This window comes from Heloderma suspectum, chromosome 5, assembly GCF_057233095.1.
Source record: "Heloderma suspectum isolate Gila_16-S chromosome 5, 16-S_ref, whole genome shotgun sequence".
Lineage (NCBI taxonomy): Eukaryota > Metazoa > Chordata > Lepidosauria > Squamata > Helodermatidae > Heloderma > Heloderma suspectum.
In genome coordinates, this window is record NC_139462.1 from 89,677,087 (window position 1) to 89,701,334 (window position 24,248).

The 24,248-nt window shown below is 47.1% G+C and overlaps 1 long non-coding RNA gene across 1 annotated transcript; it reads right to left on the bottom strand.

Annotated features, from left to right (window-relative positions):
- Window positions 1-3,243: 3,243 nt before the first annotated feature.
- On the bottom strand, window positions 3,244-23,946 carry LOC146344107 (uncharacterized). The gene is made up of 4 exons (XR_014792582.1): window positions 23,643-23,946; window positions 22,274-22,460; window positions 9,737-9,826; window positions 3,244-6,556 (listed from the first exon to the last, which is right to left on the bottom strand). It is a non-coding gene; the product is annotated as an uncharacterized LOC146344107 (long non-coding RNA).
- Window positions 23,947-24,248: the final 302 nt, after the last annotated feature.

The following is a 24,248-nucleotide window of genomic DNA, read 5'->3' on the forward strand; positions in this document are numbered from 1 at the left end:
GTAGTAGTGTATTGGCCCCAGGAACGTAGCAAGTCATTTATAGTGTTAGAGGGGCCTAGAGATCCCTCTAACACTAATGCTTGCTTAAGTTCATTATTGGTGCAGTTCCCATGCTAGTAAGCCTCTGAGCATGTGCAGATGAGTCAGAAGGCCGATAACAGCCTTCTTGATGCATTCCTTGCTAATGAGGAGAGTCTTTATCTCTGATGTTCCTGAGAAGCAGAGTTTGTTTACCTTAAAGCTACAGGTGGCTATGCTTGAGAACCAAGTGCTGTTAGTTTATGCTGAGAATGAACGCTAGGGGCGTGTGCTGCTGTTACGCTGCTTATTAGTAACTGGTTAGCACCTGTGGAGTAAAAGACCCGTTGTACCCCATGGCTTGTGGTTCAGAGAAGCTGTCTGATCCAACCATTGGGTACGCCTGTGTGCTGTAAGTTATCCAATGAAGTATCCTTGTAAGTAAACCTTTTGAGTCTGATTTATCACTATCTTGGCACCTCTAACCTAAGAGTTCAATGCCACTGCAGGGGCAATACAAGTAGGATAGATGGCCACCCAGCTGAAGGTGGAAGTAAGGGTCTAATTTTCTGAACAGAGCCCTAGCACAGTTTGTGGGATGGAAACAACCTTGGTCAACCTGGTGGATGACTTACACTGAGGAGTGGATGGTGGGGGAGATTCCAACCTTGCTGGTTTTCCTGGACCTCTCAGTGGCCTTCTGGGTCATCTTGTCGGGGTGGGCTTAGAAGGGATAGTTTTGTCTTTGGGGGTTCAGTCTTTCCAGCCAGCACATAGTCAATTGTGCTGGAAGACTTATACTCCATCTCATACCTTTTGGCCTTCAGGATGTCGCATGATTCTGTTCTGTACTACAACATTTAGATAAAGCTGCTAGGGATGTCAGAGAATTCTGCCACGGATCTCGGGGAGGCCGAATGCCAGCGCATTCGGCCCTCCGAAATCGGTGGCGGAACGGTCTGCCCCCCCCCCGGGACAAGACTTACCTGGGGCGGATCTTCCTGGTGGCGGTGGCTCCGGCGGCGGCTCCGGCGGTGGTTCAGCAGCAACGGCTGCGGCGGCCGGTCTTCTGACGGGCTGCCGCTGCTGCCATTTCCAGTTAAAAAAAAAAAAAAAAGACATGATAGGCTATGTAAAGATTTACGTAGCCTATCACGGCTAGGTTTAAAAAAAAACGTGATAGGCTACGTAAATGTTTACGTAGCCTATCACGGCTGACTTAAAAAAACACAAACAAATGTGCGTATGCAAATGGCGGTGGCCATGGCTGCCGCCATTTGCATTCCTTATTTTGGCACGTCTTAGTCTACATCAAGATTTACGTAGACTAAGACGGTGAAAACAAGGGGAACGCAAATAGTGTAGCGTCTGCTACGCTATTTACATTCCCTTTATTTTCGCCGTCTTAGTCTACGTAAATCTTGACATAGACTAAGACGTGCCAAAATAAGGAATGCAAATGGTGGCAGCCGTGGCTGCTGCCATTTGCGTAAGCGCGTGTTTGTTTGTTTTTTTAAGTCAGCCGTGATAGGCTACATAAACATTTACGTAGCCTATCACGGCTGACTGCAGGGACGCAAACGGTGGCGGCTACAGCCACCGCCATTTGCGTCCCTGCTAGCCAGCGGCCGGATGTCCAGCCACTGGCAGAGCCGGCCGGCGGCTCCGCAGAATCCCTGCGGAGCACAGCCAGCTGCCCAGCATTCTGGGGGGGGGAGGCGCTCCGCGCCTCCCCCCCGTCCAGAATTCCAGGGGGAGGGACGGAGCACCTCCCCCCCATCAACATAATCTGCGAAAGGTAAGTGCCTTTCATACATCCCTAGAAGCTGCCGGGGGAGACGGAAGTCATCCAGAGGTTTAACTTGCAGTGCCATCAATATGCGAATGGCTGACAACTCCACCTGTAGTTTCCATCTACAAATCCAAGGAAAGTGATGGAACACTTGAAGACAATTTTGATATGTTTGAGAGTGAACAAGTTGAAATGTAACCTAGAAAAGATGGGGGTACTTTGAGTGGGGAAGCCATTTATTTCAGATGGAGGTATTCATCGGGTTCTGATTAGGGATGCTGGAGAAATTCAAGATGGACTAAAATGAGCTTCTAAGAATCCAGCCTGTGGAATCCACTGTGGGGTGACCCCCTCAGGCCCCACAGAGTCCATAGACTTTCCGATGTGTTTTTTTTACTTTCCCCAAATATGTTCTTATTTATTCGTAGGAGAATACACAAGTTTCAGCTGAGGAGAATGGAATGGGGGGGGGGATACGCTAAATGTTACATACTAAAGGAAATTATGTAACTTGTTATGAAACCTCTTATGTAATTATTTGCATATTTTTCTGCATGATAAAAAAACTGCATCTGTCTGTGAGAATAAAAGGCGCCTGACAATCTGCAAAACACTGATGGAGTGGATTTTACACAGTCCAGACATCCCTAGTTCTGATTTGTACTTCCTCTGAAAGACCAAGTTCTTAGGCTGGGGATCCTCATGGGCATCACTCATGGAAGCACAGGTGACAATGGTGGCCTTTTATTGGCTTAGACTGATACACTTGCTATCTGAGTAAGTCAGATTTTGACTCAATTATTCGTGGCCTGGTTACATCCAGTAGACTACTACAGTACACTCCACATGGAACTGCACGTGCAGTTGAAGACACTTCAGAAGCTTTGGCTGGTGCAGAATGCCAGTGGCCCAGTTGCTGGTAGGGGCCAAACTTCCAGACCATATTATACCAATTCTGTACTAACTACCTGGGCTGCATATTCTTTCCAGGCCCAGTTTAAAATGCTGGTATTAACCTTTAAAACCTTAAGTGCTTCAAGACCAAGTTCATGGAATGCCTACACCCATATGAACCTGTCCAGGCAGTGAGATCAGCTGCAAAGACCCTGCTTGTGTGTTTACCAGGAGGGGTGGTTAGGCTGGCACACACGTGAGAAAGGGCCTTTTTTGGTGGCCCTGAGATATGGAACTTCTTCCCACTGGCAATATATTTAGGCCCTCCCTATTTTCTTTTAGGTGCGCTCTGAAAACATTTTTTGTTTGTTTGTTTCAGATTGCTTTTAATTGAGAACGTAGGGTAGGATTTTACTGATGTTCTTAGTAGCTCCATTTTTTAATCCTATGCTGGAGTGGCTGGCTAAAATGATACGATTTTATTGCTCTTTATTGCTGTTCCCTCTTCTTGATTGTATTTGTTATATTTATTATTTTTTAATGTTGATTTGGATTTTAACTGATTCTATTATTTCTGTATGTCAAATTGAGAAAAATTATTTCCCAAGGCAGCCTGTAAATCTCCTAAATCTAAATAAAGAAAAGTTACAATACGAATGGTAAAAGCCAGTGTGCTTCACTGTGCTATACTTGCAAGCTAATTTTCAAGATATTCTTCATGCAGAATGTTCTCAATAATTCCTGTTTATTCAAGTTTCAAAACAAGGAAAACAATTATATTGCTTTAGGGCAATTAACAGGATACTACCAGCTCATTCTTATAAAACCCATATCAGGCAATTACAAGCTCAGATGGTCCTGAAATGACTCAATTGTGTCTCATCTTAGCAGACATTATCAACCTCAACAATAAGATTCCTGCAATTCTATGCACAGAAGGGTGAATTAAGGCCAGAGTGGAAGCTTTGTTTCTCAAAAGCCCAATTTAAATCTTCCTGATTTAAAGCTAATGTTTGTTGTTATCTGAGTGTACTTTACAATAAAGAGTGAGAGGCTGTAGGAGAAAAATACAACTCTAGAAGGGGAGGAAGGGGCAAAGTAATTTGGGTGATAATGACTAAAGGTGCTCAAACAGATAAAATGAAGGCCTGAATAGCAGTCAAGAAAGAGATAAGAAGATCGAATCAGAAGATTACAACCATCAGTAGCGTGGTGCCACTTAAGGAGGGAAAAGGAATAAAGCTGCAAGCCTTTACAGCAGGGATGGGCAACATGCAGCCCCTGCAGCCCCCAAATGTGCCCCCCAGAATGTGGGGGACCCCTTCTCTCTCCCTCTCCCTCTGTGTGTGTGTATATATACACACACACACACACACACACACACACACACACGATGGGCTTTAACTATGTTCAAACTCAATAGCACTTACCCCTAAGTAGACAAGCTGTGTGGCTTGCTTGAAAGGAATTGTACTATCTATGATACAAAACAGGCTGAGAAGGAAATTTTAAAGAAAATATGGAAATCTGTAGGGTTTGCTATGGACAAACAATTTAGGTTTTCTTTGATGTTTTAACAGATTCAAATTCATCCAAGTGACTAGTTTCCATATCTTCTCCAAAAGGGGAACTTTGGAAGTTCCAAGCTGTTGGAGTATACCTCATTTGTCCATTCTGTGTAACAGGGATTGCAAACTGTGGCCTTCCAGAAGTTTTAGCCTATAACTCCCATCATCTTTCACCACTGGCTATGCTGGCTAGGGCTGATGGGAGTTGTAGGACAAGATATTTGGTGGACCACAAGTTGCCCAGCTTTGATACATAACAATTACTCTTTCAAATTTAGAAATGAATTAAAACATCACATATGTTCTGTACTCATTGTAGAGGAACACCTATATCTCTACTTTTGATTTTTATTCATTTACTTTATGACCATCCAAAGGGATCCTGAAGGTGATGGTCAGAACAATCTCATGGTAGTGGTGATGGTGAGGTTCCATAGCAGATGTGCTGCCATTTCCTACAGCCAGGTTGGGAGGTGGTGGGGGTGTTTCTTTCACTTCTCCATCTCCATTAAAAAGAAAAAATCCTTTCCCATTTCAGCCAATGGGAAAGAATTAACTATGCCATGACTGCCGTGGCTGAGGATTCTCTTTGTGTGTGTATTTGTGTGTGTGTGAGAAAGGGGGTGTCTTGGTGGAACAAGGGGGCTTAGGATGCTGCAGATCCTCAGCTGCCCCAACATGCCCCTGGAATGCCTCCAGAATTCCCTGTTTCCCTCTGATCCTTGTGGATGTCATCCTACCTCGGCCAGGGGAAGGCACCAAGAGCAGGACTACATCAGACAATCTTAATGTCTGAGGAGGTCAATAAGGGATGAAGCATCGCAAGGTGAGAAAGATGCAGGGAGGGCAGGTCCAAGACATTTTGCTGCCTGAGGCAAAGAACACAACGGTGCCCTCCCACAATTCCACGTACAGAAGCTGACCGGACTGCTGGTTAAATGTTACTTCAACACTGGCAATGGGACAGCTTCCATCACAGTACTCAAAAACAGCAGGCTAGCTCATGGAGCACAGGACATTCTGAGCACACCCAATTCTCTTCGTCAACAGTTCACTACCATTTTACCCCACCACCCAGTATTTACCACCTGAAGCAACTGCCTCACTCTGCCCAATGGTTGGGCCAGCCTTGGAATGCATTTTAAAAAGCAGAGTTGGTACTTTACCTGAAAGCTGGCCCTGAATACAGCTGTTACGATGCATTCTCCCAAGTAGCCTCACTGACTGAGGTTACTAATGCTAGTTCATAGTCAATAATATATCATTATAGTATGGTTAAGAATCAATGGTATATGATCATATTGGAGTACATTATTGCAGCATACATATCTTAGATCAGCCTTTCCCCACCTGGTGCTATCCAGATGTTTTGGACTACAACTCCCAGGATTCCTGAGCATTAGCTGGCTGGGGCCAATGGAAGTTGAAGTAAAAAACATCTGGAGGACATCAGGCGGAGGAAGGCTGTCTTAAATCAACTTTTGGGATACAAAAGAGAGTTTCTGATTTAGATGCTAATGGATAAATATGCAAAGAATTCCCAAATCAGGATGTGGAACTGATAGATGAGGCCCAAGCAAAAATGAAATGTCAACAATGGATCGTTCTAGAAAGATTTTTGGGAGTCACCAATTTCTTTTGCAATCTCCAGCCCAGGTAACTTTTCTAGGGATGTATGAGAATTTTGTTTGCACTCGCAAAACAGCCAAGCATGCCCTGTTCACAATCTCAGACATGAGCAGATGTCTCAGATCATGACCATGTTCTCCAAAAATATTAGCAAATTCTTGAGCATGTGCTCGCTTTAAAAATTGTGCTAATTTCAGAGAAAAAGCAGTTTGAAATTGCACAGTTGTCACACTTCAGGCTATGGGGGAAATTTATGCAGCCTTGAAAAATACTCAAATTTGTGTGCAATTTTCCCATTCACACAAATCTAACAGTAATCACAAGCACTCACAGGAATCAAAGGAGAGACAAGCATCAAGTTGATGCTTGCAGAATCTGGGCAAACACGAACATCGCTTGTTTGCCCTGCCCATCCCTAAACTTGTCTCACTGTACTCTCTAACAAACATCCATGAATGAAATAATATATTTTCAAAAGCTCCCATGCTTGTCTCCTTGTGCTGGCCAATATGGTAAAGGTTCAGCTTGCAACTGGTCAGATGTTATGGAAGTGATCCAGGGGGAAATTCCACGGCAATACTCCTCTGAAGTTCTCATTCATTTCTACAGGGATGGGATGGTGTAGCACAGCTTCCCAGTCAATTGATTCCTATGCCTCATATGAGAACAAACAATATTAATGATTAGTTGTTATCATTGTTGTCATGTTTATTATTATTATTATTATTATTCCCCAGTTCTAAAACAGAAGAGCATGCATAGTTCTCAGTTATGATGAATGAGGCTGAGCGCATAGAAAGGTGAATATCTCCCACTGCCAGGTTTCAGAGCATTTCATAAATTATTTATAGAATACTTGAGCATGCTTGCCACAGTGGCCAGGGCTGGTGTCTGCTATGGAGATGAGAGCTCTTTAATCATACCCTGGCTTCCCCCCGCCCCAACAGACAGAGATTAGCATTTAACTCAGAGTCATAAACTAAAAACAGGAATGGTATTCTGATTATAAAGGTGGGATCTCCCTTAAGCTTGGAATATTTGTCATTTACTGTCCTTGAAAGAGGGACATTTGACACTAGACTCAAAAGCCTGCATGTAGTAATGCAACCATTTACAGAGGATATATTTATCATAGGGATGGGAGAATCAAGTTGCTCGAGTTCACCCAAGTTATCTGAATTCCACTTTGAAGCTCAGTTCCCATCAACCCTGTCTTCGTTTGTGACCTGTTTTCTTTTCATTCAAATGGGGAAAGTGTACATTTCAAACTGTGTGCATTTTTTTTAAAGCGCACACTCCCCCCATTGACTAAAGAGTGAAAATGCATCTCTCTTCAAAAATGTGCATTTTAAAGTATGCATATATTTTTTAAAAAATATGTATTTCCCAAATGTGATTGAAAGCTTGGGAAAATCCACGCATGTTTTGAAAAATGCGGTCCCACATTCAGGATTGCAAATGAGGCACATTCTCATGATTTGTGAACTGAAATGAAATTCTTATTAGGGATGTAGGGATGTAGCAATGCTGGGAATTCCATTCCATTTCAGCCCAATGGGATTCCCTGGTATTTCCATTCAGGTAAGTGGTAGTGAACTGTAGCACAGTTTTTTTCCCATTCCAGAAAGATTTCGGGGGGGGGGGGTCCTGAAATTTGCACAAGTTGTAATTTGTGCAAATTCTTTTGGGGGGATCTTGAAATTTGCACAGATAGTTTTTAAAGAAAAAATGGTGATCTTGTGCAAGGGCACACAAATACAAGTCCACCTTTCTGGTGTGTAGCCACACAGAGGCATATTTCCTTCTTCTCAATATCCTTGTCAGGTTCATCCACTCCACACACTACTTTGTGTAGCCCAGTAAAGCCATATTCCATACTTGTCAAAGAACTTGTCGGTTTCATCCTCCACTTTGGCACTTCCCAAGGGAAGGGGTAGAGGGGTGGGAATTTTATTTATTTATTTTATTTAAAGTATTTCTTGACTGCCTTTCCGGGCAGAAGCCCTCCCAAGGTGGCTTACAACAATAAAATACATAGAAGCAGTTAAAATATTAAAAGTGATAAAAACATAAAAACAATAAAAACAACAATAAAAGCCAACAGTAAAAACAACAGTTAAAACCAACAATAAAATCAACAATGATGCTAACAACAGCAACAACAACAGTAGCAGTCATATCAGTAGAAGGCCAATAATGTAAAATAATATGTTTGAAAGGCCTTCTTAAAAGTCTGCAATGAGGGAGCATGGTGGACCTCTGATGGCAGCTTGTTCCAAAGATGTGGGGCCACTGCAGAGAAGGCCCTCTCATGTGTGTTCACCAACCTGACTGCTCTCATGGGTGGGCAAATGAGAAGGGCCTCTCTTTCTGATCTTAAAGTACAGGCAGGCTGGTATGGGTGTAGGCTGTCCTTCAAATAACTTGGTCCCAAACCATTTAAGCCTTGAAAGGTCAAAACCAGCACTTTGAACTGGGCTCGGAAATGCACCAGTAACCAGTGCAGCTGGCGCAGTATAAGTATTATATGATCGAATCAAATTGCCTCCACCAATACTCAGGCAGCCACATTCTGCACAAGCTGGAGTTTCTGAACTGTCTTCAATGGCAGCCCCACGTATAGCACATTACAGTAGTCCAGCCTGGACATGACTAGTGTGTGGATAACTGAGGCAATGTCCATCCTCTCCAGATAGGGCTGCATCTGGCATAACAGCCTAAGCTGGTAAAAGCACTCCTGGACACCACAGCCACCTGGGCTTAGGGATGGGGGAGAATTTCTCCCCGAAACTTCGGGGGGCCGAGTGCCAACGCATTCGGTCCTCTGAAGGTTCGGGGAGAAATTCTCCACCCCCCCCACCCCCCCCGGGATGGGACTTACCTTTCACGGGGCGGCGGGTCCCAGCGGCGGTTCGGCAGGTCTTTGTCAGGGGCGGGGTCGGCAGCCGGTCTTTCGACCAGCTGCCACTGCCGCCATTACAACAAAAGTAAAAAAAAAAACAAACTCCCCTGTGATAGGCTACGTAACGATTAACGTAGCCTATCACGGCTAGATTTGCAAAGTCAGCTGTGATAGGCTACGTTAATCGTCACGTAGCTTATCACGGGTGACTTTGGAAAAAAAAAAAGCGCGTACACAAATGGCGGCCCCCATAGGGAGCTGCCATTCGCGTTCCTTATTTAGTCCCTGTAGTCTACGTAAAGATTTACGTAGACTACGGTGAAAATAAGGGCAATGCAAATAGCGTTGCCCTTATTTTTGCCGTAGTCTACATAAATCTTTACGTAGACTACAGGGACCAAATAAGGAACGCAAATGGCGGCTTCCTATGGGGGCCGCCATTTGCGTACGCACTTTTTTTTTTTTCAAAGTCACCCATGATAGGCTACATGACGATTAACGTAGCCTATCATGGCTGACTTTGCAGATCTAGCCATGATAGGCTATGTAAATCGCTACGTAGCCTATCACGGGGCTTTTTTTTTTTTCTTTTGAAGTTCGCGGCCGGGGAGACGGGGCGCTTCTCCCCGGCCTGAATTTCGGCCGGGCGAGGTGGGAAGCCTCCCCCCCGGCCTGAATTTCGGCCGGGCGAGGCAGGAAGCCTCCCTCCTCGGCCTGAACTTCGGGGGGAGAAGTGAAGCACCTCACCCCCACCACGAAGCAAGCTGCGAGACCAGGTAAGTGACTTTCGTACATCCCTACCTGGGCTCCCCCAGTTAGCTCAGAGTCCAGGACACCCAAACTGTGCACTTTGTCTTTCAGGGTGTGTGCAACCACATCTAAGACCAGTTGTAAACCTCCATCCAAAGCAGCTGGTTTCCCAACCCACAGTACCTCCATCTTGTCTGGATTAAGTTTCAGCTTGTTCTCCTTCATCCATCCCAAACAGCTTCCGGACACTGGTTCAAGAGTTCCACAGCCTCCCTGGGATGTGCAGATGGAAACGAAAGGTAGAGCTGAGTATCATCTGTGTTCTGATGATGTTTCAGCCAAAACCTCACTGACAAGTTAAAGAACTGACAAATTCTTTAATAATCATGGAATATGGCTCTGCTGGGCTAAATGAAGTAGTGTGTGGAGAGGATGAAACTGGTGAGGGTATTGACAAGAGGGGAATATGCCTCTGTGAGGATAATGGACCAACAGACTTGCAATCATACACACTTGCACAGGATTGCCAATATTTATTTATTTTTTTAAAACTAATTACTATAACATTCACACAAATGTCAAGATCCGCCCCATTTTAATGGAAATTGCTTCCATTGAAATAAATAGAGGAATCTGTGTATTGGCTTGACTCAACATCAGCAGGGGAAAACAGAATGAAATCTGCAGGTAGGGATGGATGCCCCCCCATCTGGGTTCTCCACCCAGCCCCTGCCCCTGTTCGCGCATCCCCAGACCCGTGCTCGAGTCCCACGGCCACTCACCAAGCTGCCCACATGTACCCTGTCCATGTCTGCTGTGATCACCATGTTTGGAATTGCAATATTGTGTACATAGAGTTATATGAAAAATGGTTCCGTGAATCTTGTGCATTTGGCAATTCACGGCACTATTTTGCATATTAGTCTATGTGCATAGTACTGCAATCGCCATGTTTTTTCAAAACATAACAATCACAGTGGAAGAGGACGGGTAAGTTGCGGGTGGCTCAGCAATCATGGGAGGAGTGTCAAGTGGAGCAGGGGCTCAGCGAGAGTCGCTTGGGGTCATGGGCAGTCTGCCAGAATCCTGGACTGAGATGGGCGCCTGCACCATCCCTATTTGTAGGACCAAACCGGAAAAATCCAACAGGATTTCACACACACACATACACAGTACCCATGAAATTCTCCTACATCCCTAATTCTCCTACTTCCCTAATTGGTGCTGGGATCCCTGATGTTTCCAAATCTCTAGTTCAGCTCTTCAGGGTCTTTTACATTGCCTTGTGGATTCTGAACCTTCTGACCCTGTATATCTCCCTGGGATTTATGTGCAGAGGCCTCCAATTTCATCTTCCCATGCAAATCTACTTGATCATTTTTATTAAACCTGTGTTCTCATTAGGAACCTAATGCTGTGCGTATTCTATGATCGAAATAACAAGCATTATGGAGCCTGGCAGATCCTACTGCAGGCAACACATGTCTCGGCTGAATACGCAAATGCAATATGTCAAACTTGCTTCCATGGGGAATAGTGTACTTGGATAAAGAAAGGGAAATTGGAGGAGTTGGCTTAGAATGCTTGCTTTCCTAATGATCTTCATTTCAGGGAAGGTTAATTAATAGCAACCAGTTCCGCCAAAAAAAGCAAATCGTAGTCTTTCCATACATTTTGAGCTGGGGGGGGAAAGGGGCTGCATCATGGTCGTACGAGGAAGTTAAGCTGCAGTACTTGAATTTGCAATGATGTATGCACTGGGTTTAGCAAGTTTAATTGGCAGTAGCACTCCTTGAAATTAAGGCTGCCCATTTTCCTGGCAGAGCCCCTATGGATGTCAGAGAATTCCACGACGGATCTCAGTGAGGCTGAATGCCAGTGCATTCGGCCCCCTGGAATCCATCGTGGAATGAAGCCCCCACCCCCCCAACCCACGAAAGGTGCACAGGACGAAGTCCCCACCGCCCCCACCCCACGAAAGGCACATGAAATGGAGCACTAACCTGCTCCTGTCCGCACTGCTTTGCGAATGGCAGCCATCCTGCGGCCACCATTCACTTCCTCCTCTTCATAGCCATGATAGGCTATGTAAATACTTACATAGCCTATCACGGCTAATGCAGGGACGCCATTTGCGTCCCTGCGGAGGCCGTGATAGACTACGTAAGTATTTAGGTAGCCTGTCACGGCAGGGGGGAAAAAAACCCAGTGTATGCAAATGGCGGCGGCTACCGCCATTTGCATACGCTGGGGTTTTTCCCCCTGCCGTGATAGGCTACATAAATATTTACATAGCCTATTATGGCTCAATACAGGGATGCAAATGGCGGCAGCTATGACAGGCGTCATTTGCGTCCCTGCAGGGCTGCCCAGCGGGTGGATGTCTGGCTGCAGGCGGCCAGGCAAAATTCCGGGGGGAGGGATGCAGCGCCTCCCCCCCCATCAAGGATTCTGGGGGGAAGGATGTAGCGCCTCCCCCCCACCACGGATTGCCCAGCGCAGAGCCAGGTAGGTGTTTCGTACATCCCTAAGAGCCCCTATGACTTTTAACAGCTCCAGGACAGAAATTTAACAGGAAGGATGAAGCTTTTGCTACCATGGAAATGAAGTGATGGAACTAACATCATCTGCTATATTTCTTTCTGTTAGCACAGGAGCCCTCTCATGCAAAAAGTTGGCTTGATTTCTTTTTCTATACCCCACTGACTTTAGTGTACGTATCTCTTTATAACCACTTTGTGAATGACAACCTTGCTAATGGGGTTCAGTTCTTTCCCTTTAGTCTGCATTTCTTCTACCATCCTTTTAGCTGATTCTCCTTATTATTCAAATAAACAATGGCTTCTTAACCATTTGTCAAGCTGAACTTTAATTAAGTTCTCCCTCTTGAGTCAAGGATTGTCAGGGCACAGTGGAGCCGATTAGCTAAGCTAAGCACATGTGAGTCAATGTTGTGGGTCATTTGTGAATAGCATATAGGAGGCATCCAATAGGATTTAGCATTGGGCTTTTACACCACTGATGTGCCTTGCCCAAAGTCAGCAAAACCGACGATATTGTCAGATTTGGACGGGGACTTACGTTACACCAAATACATGGTTTGCATGCTGAGAGATGCCAAGATGAAATACAATACTGTGAGATCAATAAAATACAATGGAAATCATTTCAGTGGTCTTGACCATGTAATCAACTATACATAGTGCTTGTCAACATTTTCAGACCTCGGTCCCCTCTCTAACCCAATCCGCAACATGAAGTCCACTGTAATTTTTGCTTTTCTCTTCTTTCCTCTCTCTCTCTCTCTCTCTCTCTTCCTTCTACAGTCTCCTACTATTCACCATTTCCTCTTTCTCCATTCCTCTAAAAGGGAAAAAAAAATCAATATAAAAAGGAGGAAAATGTAAAATTGAGAGGAAAAAGAAGAAAATGGAGATGCAAGGCATCTTAGGAGCCACTAATCCCTCCCCCCACACACACACACACCATTTCTGGGTTAGTGGGTGCATTTAGAATTTTGAGGATGTGTCGTGGGTGTTTACACAAATAGCTCCCATGGAGGGGGGGTGTAGAGAAGGGGCAGAGGGATGGGAGTGCATAACCCTGTCCCCACCTGCAGTTTCCCTCTGAATGAAACACCTTTTCTCACTGCTCTTCCCCCTCATGTAGTTCCAGGCTCATTTGGGGGACGTAAACATGGTTCCATAACATTAACAGGGTGAAGTGAGGTAGGGGGTGGTGTCATGGCCCCATTGGACAACTCCTCCTCCTCCTCCAAGGAAGAGTTAAAGGCCCCAACAGAAGAAGATGCCCAGTTCCTGGCAGGGCCCGCACCACAACAAGGGCCTGAGTCCATGGAGGAGCCTGCCGGGTGAGATCCCAGCCATTCAGGAATAGGGGGTAGGGCTGTACAGAATACTCACCCCGTTCCAGTCCGGGCATCCATGGAGAGGTGAGGCAATCCGTCCCTCCCCCTAGAATCTGTCAGGGTGGACGCTGAGCCCATAGAATCCCAGAGTAGTTCTGATTCGGAGGAAGAGCAGTCGCTCCTGGGAGAGGAGCACGCCCCTTTTTCCCAGGGCCCGCAGCTGACAGAGATTCCTCCCACCAACATTCCTAGATTAGAAAGCAGTCCAGGGAGTGACCCAGCACCAATAGCAGACTGGGTGGATGCGCGGCGCAGACGCAGAGAGCGGCACCAAATGGAGAGCGCGGAAAGGAGGCGTAGAGCCCGGTTGGCACTCAAAGAACAGTTGCGCCCAGAGGATCCAAGGGAAAAGGGGAGGGATTCTCCCTAGTCCTTATATTCAGGGGTCTGCCAGTAATTGCTTTTCAAACGGGGACCAACTGTTCCAACTTAGGGCATAGGGATGCTGCTGCTCAGATCTAGTTGCTACCTGTAGAGCTGTTAAGTTGTAAAAGAAGAATAAAGCTTTGAAAAGAATCCCTTTGTCTGTGTCTGGACTTGGCTACTGGATTAGACTGAGAGCCCTCCAAGGAGCCCTTGACAGAATCCTGCCCAGCCAGCTCCGCTCCACAGTGAGTCTGCGGAGCCGCCGGCTGGGCCCGCCCGCAGCCAGGCTGTGGCCTCAAATGGCATCCAGCATAGGGGACATCATTTGCGTCCCTGGCCTGGTCTTTTTGGTGATAGGCTACATAAATCTTTACGTAGCCTATCACGGCAAAGAGAAGGGATGCAAATGGCATCTGCTATGCCAGACACCATTTGCGTCCCAGCAGCTGGAAGTCCGCCAGCAGCCGGAGCCGGCTGGCAGCTCCGCGGGGTCACTGCAGAGCGGAGCAGGCCAGCAAGGATTCCGGGGGTGGAGGGACGGATCACCTCCCCCCCCCTCGCGGACTCCCGCAGACTCTAGGTAAGGGAGTTTCACACATCCCTATGAACCACCCAGATTTACGTATCCTACGTAAAAAGATTTACGTAGCCTATCACGGCAAAGAGCAGGGGCACAAATGGTGTAGTGGACACCATTTGCGTCCCTGCTCTTTGCCGTGATAGGCTGCATAAATCTTTACGTAGCTATTACTGCCAAGAACAGGGACACAACTGGCGTCTGCTACGCCAGACACCATTTTTGTCCGCAGGACAGCAGTGGACAGACCATCCCGGCCGGTGGCAGGTAGGAACTGTTCCGCGGCAACTTCGCGTGGTGGCGGAGGTGGGTGGTCCGTTCCGCCACAGACTCCGAGGGAATTCTGCCATTCTTTAGAATTCCCACTCTGAGGGAATTCTAAAGAATCCAGCCTCCTTGGGGTCCATGGCAGAATTCTCTAACATCCCTGGTGGTTCACAGCAATTAATCATAGTGCTGCCTTTGCCAGTTTCTTGTCATTCCCTTTCCAGACGTACAGGGTAGGTGAAGTTTTATTCTAGGATTTTTTTTATTTTTTTTAAATCAAGTTAAGAGAAGAGTCAAGGCACCAAGAAGCCAAGGTGCCTGCCTTAATTCTGTGCCATGTAAGAAGTAAATATATTCCACAGTTTCACATGTAGTGAAAGGAAAGGTCATGGCTCAGTGGTAGAGCACCTGTTTTGCATGCAGAAAGTCCCAGGTTTGATCTCTAGCATCTCCAGGTAGGGCTGGTAAAAGCCCTGCCTGAAACCCTGGAGAGCCGCTGCCAGCCAGTGTCAAAAATACTGGGCTAGACGGACCAACGGTCTGACTCCGTGTAAGGCAGCATCCTTTGTTCGTATGCTGTGTTCTCTTGCAGCTTAGTCTCCATGCATGCGCACTTGCCCTCCTTTCAGCCACAATCCTTTTCCTCTGAAGGGTTGTAGAGATCCTGCCTCTTCAGTTACTACCCAGCAGCAGCGGCCAAATCCTACTTCATCCTGTTCCATGTCCCATTAGCCATGCCAGAATTCCAAAGCCAGAAAGAGTGTCTGGGTTACCAATCTGGGAATCCAACCCATGTGTAGGGAAGTCAGAGGAAGGGATCCAGTTTGGGGTAGAGCTCAGCAAGCTGTTGCCAGCTTAGCCCCCTGAACTCCGGTTTGTGCATCCCCGAGCTTGCTTGACTCTGCATGCAATAAATCAGGCAAGCTCATGGTTTTCCACTGCCTGCCTTGTGAGGGGGAGAGCATGAGGGGTTGGCAGGCGGCGGCAACAGGAGTCCCCGTCACCATCCGCCAACCCCTCATTCTCTCCTTGCAAGAAGAGAACAAGGGGTTGGCAGGCCATGCGATGGGGACTGTTGGCACTCTGCACTCTCCTTGCAAGGAAGGAGAGCACAAGGTGTTGACAGGCAGCTATGGGGACTCCTGTGAGCCTCCATTTTGCGCCTTTCCCGTAAATCACCCTTTTGCACAAAATTAGACCTTTTACAGCTGTAATTTTGTGTAAATGGCCCTACTTACGGCCAACATTTTGCCCACAATGGCAATTTATGGAAAAAGCCTTGCTGCCATTTTGTGCAAAATGCTGGCCACTAGAGCAGCAGGACACCTTGCACCACTTGCTGGCCATCTGCGAACTGTCTGGCGGCTTGATGTGCACAGCAAACAAGGTCAGGTGGCTGGCAGGTGTCCCACATGCGGCATGGGAAGGGTAAGCTCGCCCATCCCTACCTGTGGGTTGCTAGTAGGGATGTCAGAGAATTCCACAACGGATCTCGGTGAGGCCAAATGCCAGTGCATTCAGCCCCCCGAAATCCATCACAGAATGAAGCCCCTGCCCCCCCAACCCACGAAAGGCGCACGAAACGGAGCACTTACCTGCTCCCATCTGCGCTGCTTTGCGAATGGCGGCCGTCCTGCAGCTGCCATTCGCTTCCTCCTCTTCATAGCCATGTTAGGCTACGTAAATACTTATGTAGCCTATCACAGCTAACGCAGGGATGCCATTTGTGTCCCTGTGGAGGCCGTGATAGGCTACGTAAGTATTTACATAGCCTATCACAGCGGGGGGGGGGGAAACCCAGCGTACGCAAATGGTGGCAGCTACCGCCATTTGCATACGCTGGGGTTTTTCCCCCTGCCATGATAGGCTACGTAAATATTTACGTAGCCTATCATGGCTCAATACAGGGATGCAAATGGTGGCGGCTACGACAGCCGCCATTTGCATCCTTGCAGGGCTGCCCAGCAGCCGGATGTCCAGCTGCAGGCGGCCAGAGCCGGCTGGCAGCTCTGCAGCTTTGCCGTGGAGCAGAGCTGGCCGGGCAGGTTTCCGGGGGGAGGGATGGAGTGCCTCCCCCCCGTCAAGGATTCCGGGGGGAGGGATGGAGCACCTCCCCCCCACTGCGGATTGCCCGGTGCGGAGCCAGGTAGGTGTTTCATACATCCCTAGTTGCTAGCTGCTTGAATTGAATGGGATTTTTGTCTATAGCACAAAGGCCATTACAAAATACAGTACTATATGAAATATAGCAATACAAAAATATAAAATATAGCAATACAAAGTACCAAAAAAAGTAACCAGACAGTAAAACATCTTTACAAAAGGTCTGATTATCTTTAGTGTTCATCACCCCAAGGTGTTTTATTGACTTTTTATGCATATTAGATATTTTCCCCCCAGATTACAGCCTCTACTTCACACAGCTTGTTTCACTCTCCTTCTTTCACAGCCATGCCATGCTTGAAGATCTATTTGTTTCTATTTGATACTGGTTCATCTGAGCTGCCCAAGCCCATTAATCAGTTGAGCATTTTGACTTGATCACATCCAGGATGGTGGAGCCACATGAGATTGTATTTTCTTAGAGTTCATCTATTACATGTCCTATTGCACTAAGGGCCTCACTAATACATGCGCCAGCCACCAGAGACCATTAATTTAAATGAGAAATATACAAGTGCAACCCTAAAAGGTAGATGCCTTGTCACGCTAATTATTGCAATTTCATGTACAGCAAATATTTCAGATATTATTTATGATCTGTATCTTCCATCTCTCCTGGGTTTAAACAGAGAAAGTGAGGCTCTCCACTGACAGAATTTAATTTTTGTTCACCGCTATGTTATCATAGTAAAGCTGCTAGTTTTCCTAGCTCATTCCCTAATGACACAATCCTATACTGGCTGAGTCATGCTGGGAATTGTAGGACTTTTTTTGTCTAAACATGCATAGGATTCACCTCCCTCCAAATATTCCTTTATTTATTTGATATCGTTTGAAGAGAGATTGAAAGAGCAAGCACCTGGCAACCCTTGTGTAATATTCTCTCTCTCTCTTTCTCTCTCTCTCTTTCTCTCTCTCTCTCTCATTCTATTGTATATTCAGCTTCACTCTGCCATTATTAACACAGGGCTAGTTTTTGCCTAACATCTTAAAATCCCTTTACTAAACACTTATTTACATGATGTACAAAAATCCAGTATTGACTGCATCTGAATTATAAATTCAAACTATTCCTAATTCATAAGGCTTTACTTTAGAAATTATCAATATGACGCTGAGCAGATTAAATTGTCTACATCTGGCTCATGAATAAAAAAAAATACAGTCAATGCGACATAGCATAGCAAAATGCAGGATGCACCTGAAATTAATTTGAAATTACATTAAGAGACTCTGCTAAGAGAACATTATCATGATGGGTAGCTAAGGAAGTTCAGATCTATTCAGTTTCTATTAGGCACTTCTGCTGCTTTTCTTGTGGGCTTTTCCACACAGTCAGTCAAACATACCCTGTCTACATTCTGACTACGGATGAGCAGAACCACACGATTCTGCTTCACAGAGTCTGGGTTGGTAGCAAATGAAATCATTTCAGTCCATCCAAATTCCAGAGTGAATTGTGAAAGCCTGCATCATTTCATTCTGGACATGCACAAAAAGCTCTAGGATGGCCAAGGCACTAATGCATGTGCCACTTTTTATGACAGAGCTAGGGATGTCAGAGAATTCCGCCACGGATCTTGGTGAAGCTGAATGCCAGTGCATTCGGCCCCCTGAACCTCGTAGCGGAACGGCCTGCCCCCCCTGCCCCCCCGTGGATCCCCCCCGGGACGAGACTTACCTGGGGCGGATGATCCGGGTGGCGGTGGCTCTGGCGGCGGCTTTGGCGGTGGTGGCAGCGGCAGCAGCGGCTGGTCTTCCGACCGGCTGCCGCCACCGCCATTTGCAGTCTTGTCTTTTTTTCTTCTTTTTTTTTACAGAGACGTGATAGGCTACGTAGGTTTTTATGTAGCCTATCACGTCCCTGTAAAAAAAAAATGAAGAAAAATAAGGAACGCAAATGGTGGCAGCCGTAGCCACCGCCATTTGCGTACGCATTTTTTTCCCCTTACCCAGAGCCCTCCATGGCCAGAAATCTGCCTGCGGACGGCCCTGGCCTGGGCCTGGCCGGCTGCTCTGTGGAGCTGCCGCGAGCACAGCTGGCTTTCGAGGATTCTGGAGGGGAGGACCGGATCATCTCCCCCCCAGCGAGGATTCCAGGGGGAGGGACGGAGCCCCTCCCCCCCCAGCGGAACCCAGCGGAGCCAGGTAAGCGGGGTTTCATACACCCCTAGACAGAGCAAAGCTTAGGTGAAAGCACCACACCCTGGCTGTACTGAAGGACCATTGGGATGTATAGCCCATGCACATCAAGCTAGAGAGGGAGTGGGCAATTGGTGACCTTCCAGATGTTTTGGCCTACAACTCCCATCAGCCTAGCCATTATAGACAATGGTTAAGAATAATGGGAATTGTGGCCTTCAGATGTTTTGGACTACAAGTTGCCCACCCCTCGGCTAGAACCTGCCTCCAAAGATCTTCAGTACATTAAGGAGGCAAGTGGTGTTTACTGACCTTTCTTCATCTGAGACCTTCAGATATGGATAAAGACCATGTGCTTAGCAAATGTGCTAAGACCTCACATTTCATGCTTGTTGCCTCTGCCGTGAAATCAAGGTGGTGTGTTGATCACCCTTTTCTACGCTAGAAGCCAAGGCAAAGATCTAGTGAGTCAGTGCAACCTAACGGTGTTTCCAGGCTGCTCTACACCTTTACTTTGCATGTCTCATGGTAGTCAAGGCAGAATGGTGAAGGAAAAAAACTGGAAGCCTCCGTTTATTTACAGAACAAGGTCATAACTCACCAGAAATCCATGAGGCCTGGGCTAGACCTAGAATGCTTCCGCACCTACCATAACCCACAGTTCCAGCCAAGACACTTGTGTGGTTGGCCCTTTACCCCATCCTTACTGCAGTCTGCAGGTCCCTTTACAAGAATTCCTACTATCCTATCTACAAATGCTGGATGGGATGAATAGCCATGGGACAGACTTATCATGCTAGATTCCAGAAACACTTGCTTGTTTCTTCCTCCTGCATAAACTATTTCACCTAGTCCTCTGAGAGCTGTTCAGACAGATTGCTTATTTGCCATGATCTTTCAATGGGCCACCAAGATTTATTTATTTTATTTTATATACAAAATACATAAACCAGTCTATATCTAAAGAAGATTCCTGAGCAGTGAGCAATAGTGAAAAAGAAGAAGAATCAAAATACGAACAAATAAAAATATTTAAAATCAATTATACCAATAAAATTGTGGCTGGCCATTCAGGAAAAGCTTGCTTAAATAAAATGTCTTTAGTGGATACTGAAAGCAAAGCAAAGTTGGTGCCCACCTGATATCAACTGTGAGGGAATTCAACAGAGAGGGAACCAGTACACTAAAAGCTCTACTCTGAGTGGACCCAAAGTGGACCTCAGGTCCATGCAGAACCACTAGAAGTGCCTCATCCATTGACCTCAGTGGCCAGGCTGACTGATAAGGAAGAAAGCACGATCTCAAATAGCTTTCAGAAGTGTTGTTTCCTTATTAAATGGGCTTCTGAGGCTTTGAGGACAGCTCAGTGCAACTAATGAAGTCATTCCATGGAGATCCAGTGATGGCAAAAGCTTAACCTGCTGAAATTCTATGTGATATAGGTGAAAAAAGGCACAGGAGACCTGACAGGGGAGATTCCTCCTGCACCCCCCACCCCCGATGTCAGACCTAGCTAAGAGAGAAGAATAGCACCCGCCAATCTGTAATCGCCTAATCCTGCTTTCCCAATTTTCTTCTTTTCTATGTTGCAACAGCAACAAGTAAAGAAAGGCATTTCCACTGAAGGAGCAGTTGGAAGAGATGGTGCTTGACTAGGCTGAAAGAAAATTTATCCAGCTCTGACCAGGATTAAGAGCCTATTAAATGGGCACTGTGAGTGTGAGCACAAGGGTTTGGTGTTGATGCGGTGCTCAGGACTGAATGCTGGAAGGAATGCAGACTAGCCCCCAAAGAATGCGTTGAATGATATGGTGGTGGTGATTTTCCTCATTCAGCTGAGCAGTCAGCATAGAGCAGGAGGAGAAGTCTTCTGAATCTTTCCGAGTTTTAATCCCTTTTTATATTATTATTGTAGCCTGCGTCGTGATAGTTCAGGCTAGAACAACGTGTGACCCATAAGCTGCAAATAGCCCACCAGGCATGTATTGTGGCTTGCTGGCTGCCTGCCAGGCGGCCTGTTTCTGGTGTCCCAGGCAGGCAGGGAAAAACAGACATTTTATTGATCCCCTACTGGGGTGCCATACACGGCTGGAAGATTGCGTTCAGCCCAGTGAGTCACAAGTTCTGTAGCTTGTGGTAATAGTTCTCTTAAGCCAGCAAAATTGTATTGTATAAAACATGCTGGTAGATTTTAAGCACATTTGCTTCTCCCAGCAATGCTCATTGAGGAAAAGAACTCCAGTGGAGAACCGTATGTAATGTAGGTTCCCAAAAACCCTTCTTAATAGTCAGTAAATGGCTCAGGTTATTAGACATGTCCTTTTCATTTTTCAACAAAAATTCTTACAAAATATATTCAGTCAGTCATGAAGTAAGACATTGATTGAGTTATTGACTGGAACAAGTGATGCAAAAGGATCACGTTTGTGACAAGTGATGCATATAAGTAATGGCTGCTCATTGTTAAAGACATAAAAAGAGCTGTGCTGGAACAGACAATCTAGTCCAGCATTCTGTTCACATGGTGGCCAGTCAACTGTCAACTGGGAACCCACAAGCAGGACACAAGTGCAACAGTACCCTCCCACCCATGGTCTCCAGCAACTTGTATACATAGGCATACTGCTTCTGGTACTGGTGGTAGCATATAGCTAGGGATGGCGGAGAATTCCGCCACAGATTCCAGTGAGGCCAAATGCACTGGCATTCGCTCCCCCTGGAACCTGTTGCAGAACAGCCTCCTGCCCCCCCTCCTGCCCCGCGGAACCCTGGGACGGCAATTACCTGGGGCGGATGTGGTGGATGCGGAGGTGGCGGCGGAAGGGGCAGGGGTGGCGGAAGGGGCAGTGGCGGAAGGGGCGGTGGCAGTGGGGGCGGTGGCAGCGGGGGTGGCAGGTGCAGTGACGGCGGAAGGGGCGGCAGAGGCGGGGGCGGCAGCAGGGGCAGCAGGTGCGGCGGGGGCGCAGGTGCGGTGGCGACAGTGGCAGGTGCGGCGGTGGGGGGGCAGCAGGTGTGGCGGTGGTAGGGGCGGCAGGGGTGGTGGGGGTGGCAGGGGTGGGGGCAGCAGCGGCGGGGGTGGGGGCGGGGGCGGCTGGTCTCCTGGCCGGCCGTGGCTGGGCATAGCGTACACAAATGGTGGCAGCTACGGTGGCCGCCATTTGCATACACTTTTTTTTTACTTTGCCGTGATAGGCTACATAAATATTTACATAGGCTATCACGGTTAAGTACAGGGAAGCGAACAGCGGCAGGCTAGGGATGGACGAAAGTCCCTTACCTGGTCCCGCAGCTTGCTTCGCGGTGGGGGGGAGGCGCTCCATTTCTCCCCCCTAAATTCTTGGCAGGTGGGGAGGCGCCCTGTCCCTCTCTGCCGAAATTCTGGCTGGGGGGGAGGTGTCCCATCCCTCCCCACTGAAATCATGGCCGGAGGGGAGCGCCCTGCCTCTCCGGCCGCGAAAGTTCTTCTGCCGGGAAGAAGTAAAAAAAAAAAAAAGTGATAGGCTACGTAAAGATAGCGTTGCCCTTATTTTCGCCATAGTCTACGTAAATCTTTACATAGACTACCCGTGCCAAAATAAGGAACACAAATGGCAGTGCCCATGGGCGCCGCCATTTGTGTACGCGCTTTTCTTTTCTTTTTTCAAAGTCAGCCGAGATAGGCTACGTAAATCTTTATGTAGCCTATCACGTTTGTTGTTTTTGTTTTTGTTTTTACTTGGAAATGGCGGCAGAGCGGAGCCGGCCGGGCAAGATTCCGGGGGGAGGGACAGAGCACCTCCCCCCTGTCGAGGATTCTGGGGGGAGGGACGGAGCGCCTCCCCCCCACCATGAAGCAGATCCGCAAAATGGTAAGTGACTTTCGTACATCCCTACAAATAGCCATCAGGGCTAATAGCCATTGATAGACTTCTCCTCCAGGAATTTGTCTTACCCCCTTTTAAAGCCATCCAAATTGGTGGTCATCACTAGGGCTGTGCATGGACCCCCCGATCCAACTCAGAAGCCATTCGGGCTTCTAAGGCGGCCCTGATTTGGCTTGGGCTGATTCAGCCCCCCAACCTGCCTCAGCCTACAAAGCCAAAGCGGGATTCAGACATCCAAATCCCACTTTGCCCCCCCCCCTTGTATGCCCCAGCTGTGGACTGCTAAGGTTTGGAGGTGCCGAGATAATGATACTCCAGATTCAGGTTGCTTACAAGGAGACTTTGTTGAGTACTTACAGCACAGCTTCTCTGAACCCAAAGCCATGGGGTACAATGGGTTTATACCATACATGTCAGCAGTGAGGCAGCACGACAGCAGCAAACATTAATTGGCATTCATCTGCAACTTTCCCAGCATAGGCTAACAGTGCTTGGTCAGAGGGAAAACAGTCAGAGCTTTCCCAGCACAGACACCTGTAGCTCGGCCTAAACAGAGCCTCACTTTTCAGGTGCTTCCTAGTCCCCAATAAGATAATGGTAGCTCGTTAGCATGGAATGTGCTGAGGCGGCGATATCGACCTTTGACTCATCTTACCAGCCATGAGGCCCACTAGCAGGAAAACTGCAGCTGATGAACTACAGTCAGAAAGCATTATGGATCTCTAAGCCCCTCTAAAACTACAGGCCTGGGGTCAATATGCCACCCAGCCCCCAGCTCCTTACCTGGGCCATTGTTCCGGGGGGACTACTGCCACCAGGGGAGCCACCACTGCCACTGGTGCTGCTGGGGAAGCCACTGTCGATGATGCTGTGGATAGCACTGACAGGGAAAACACTCCCCGTCTCAGCCTGCAAACTTGCTTTATTTAATGAGCTACTCTTTAAGGCCTAAAACCTGAGCCTAAACTGAGGCCAAACTGAAGCTAGCCTGCCCTTTTTCTGTTTGTAAGCACACTCTTCCACTAGTTGGTCCTATGCAGTTGCTCTTTTCAATACAGAGCTATGCATCGCTTTTATTCCCTCTTTCTGAGCTTGGGTTTACTTGGGTTTACTTAAAACATGTGGCTGGGGTTATTTTCAGCCACTCAGGAATCTTTGTTAGTGCAATGCTGCAAGACCTGTAAATTCTTGCTGGATCCCGCCCCCCATCTATATTTAGCTCTATGTTGATTTTATTTCACCCTTTTAAGTTTGGGATTAGTTAAATATGTGGCTGAGGTTCTTTTCAACCACTCAAGTATCCTTCTTATTGCAAAGCTGCAAGACCTGTAACTTCTTGCTTGATTCCCACCCCTCCCCTTGGTATTTAGGTTTCTACTGTAAGTTTGT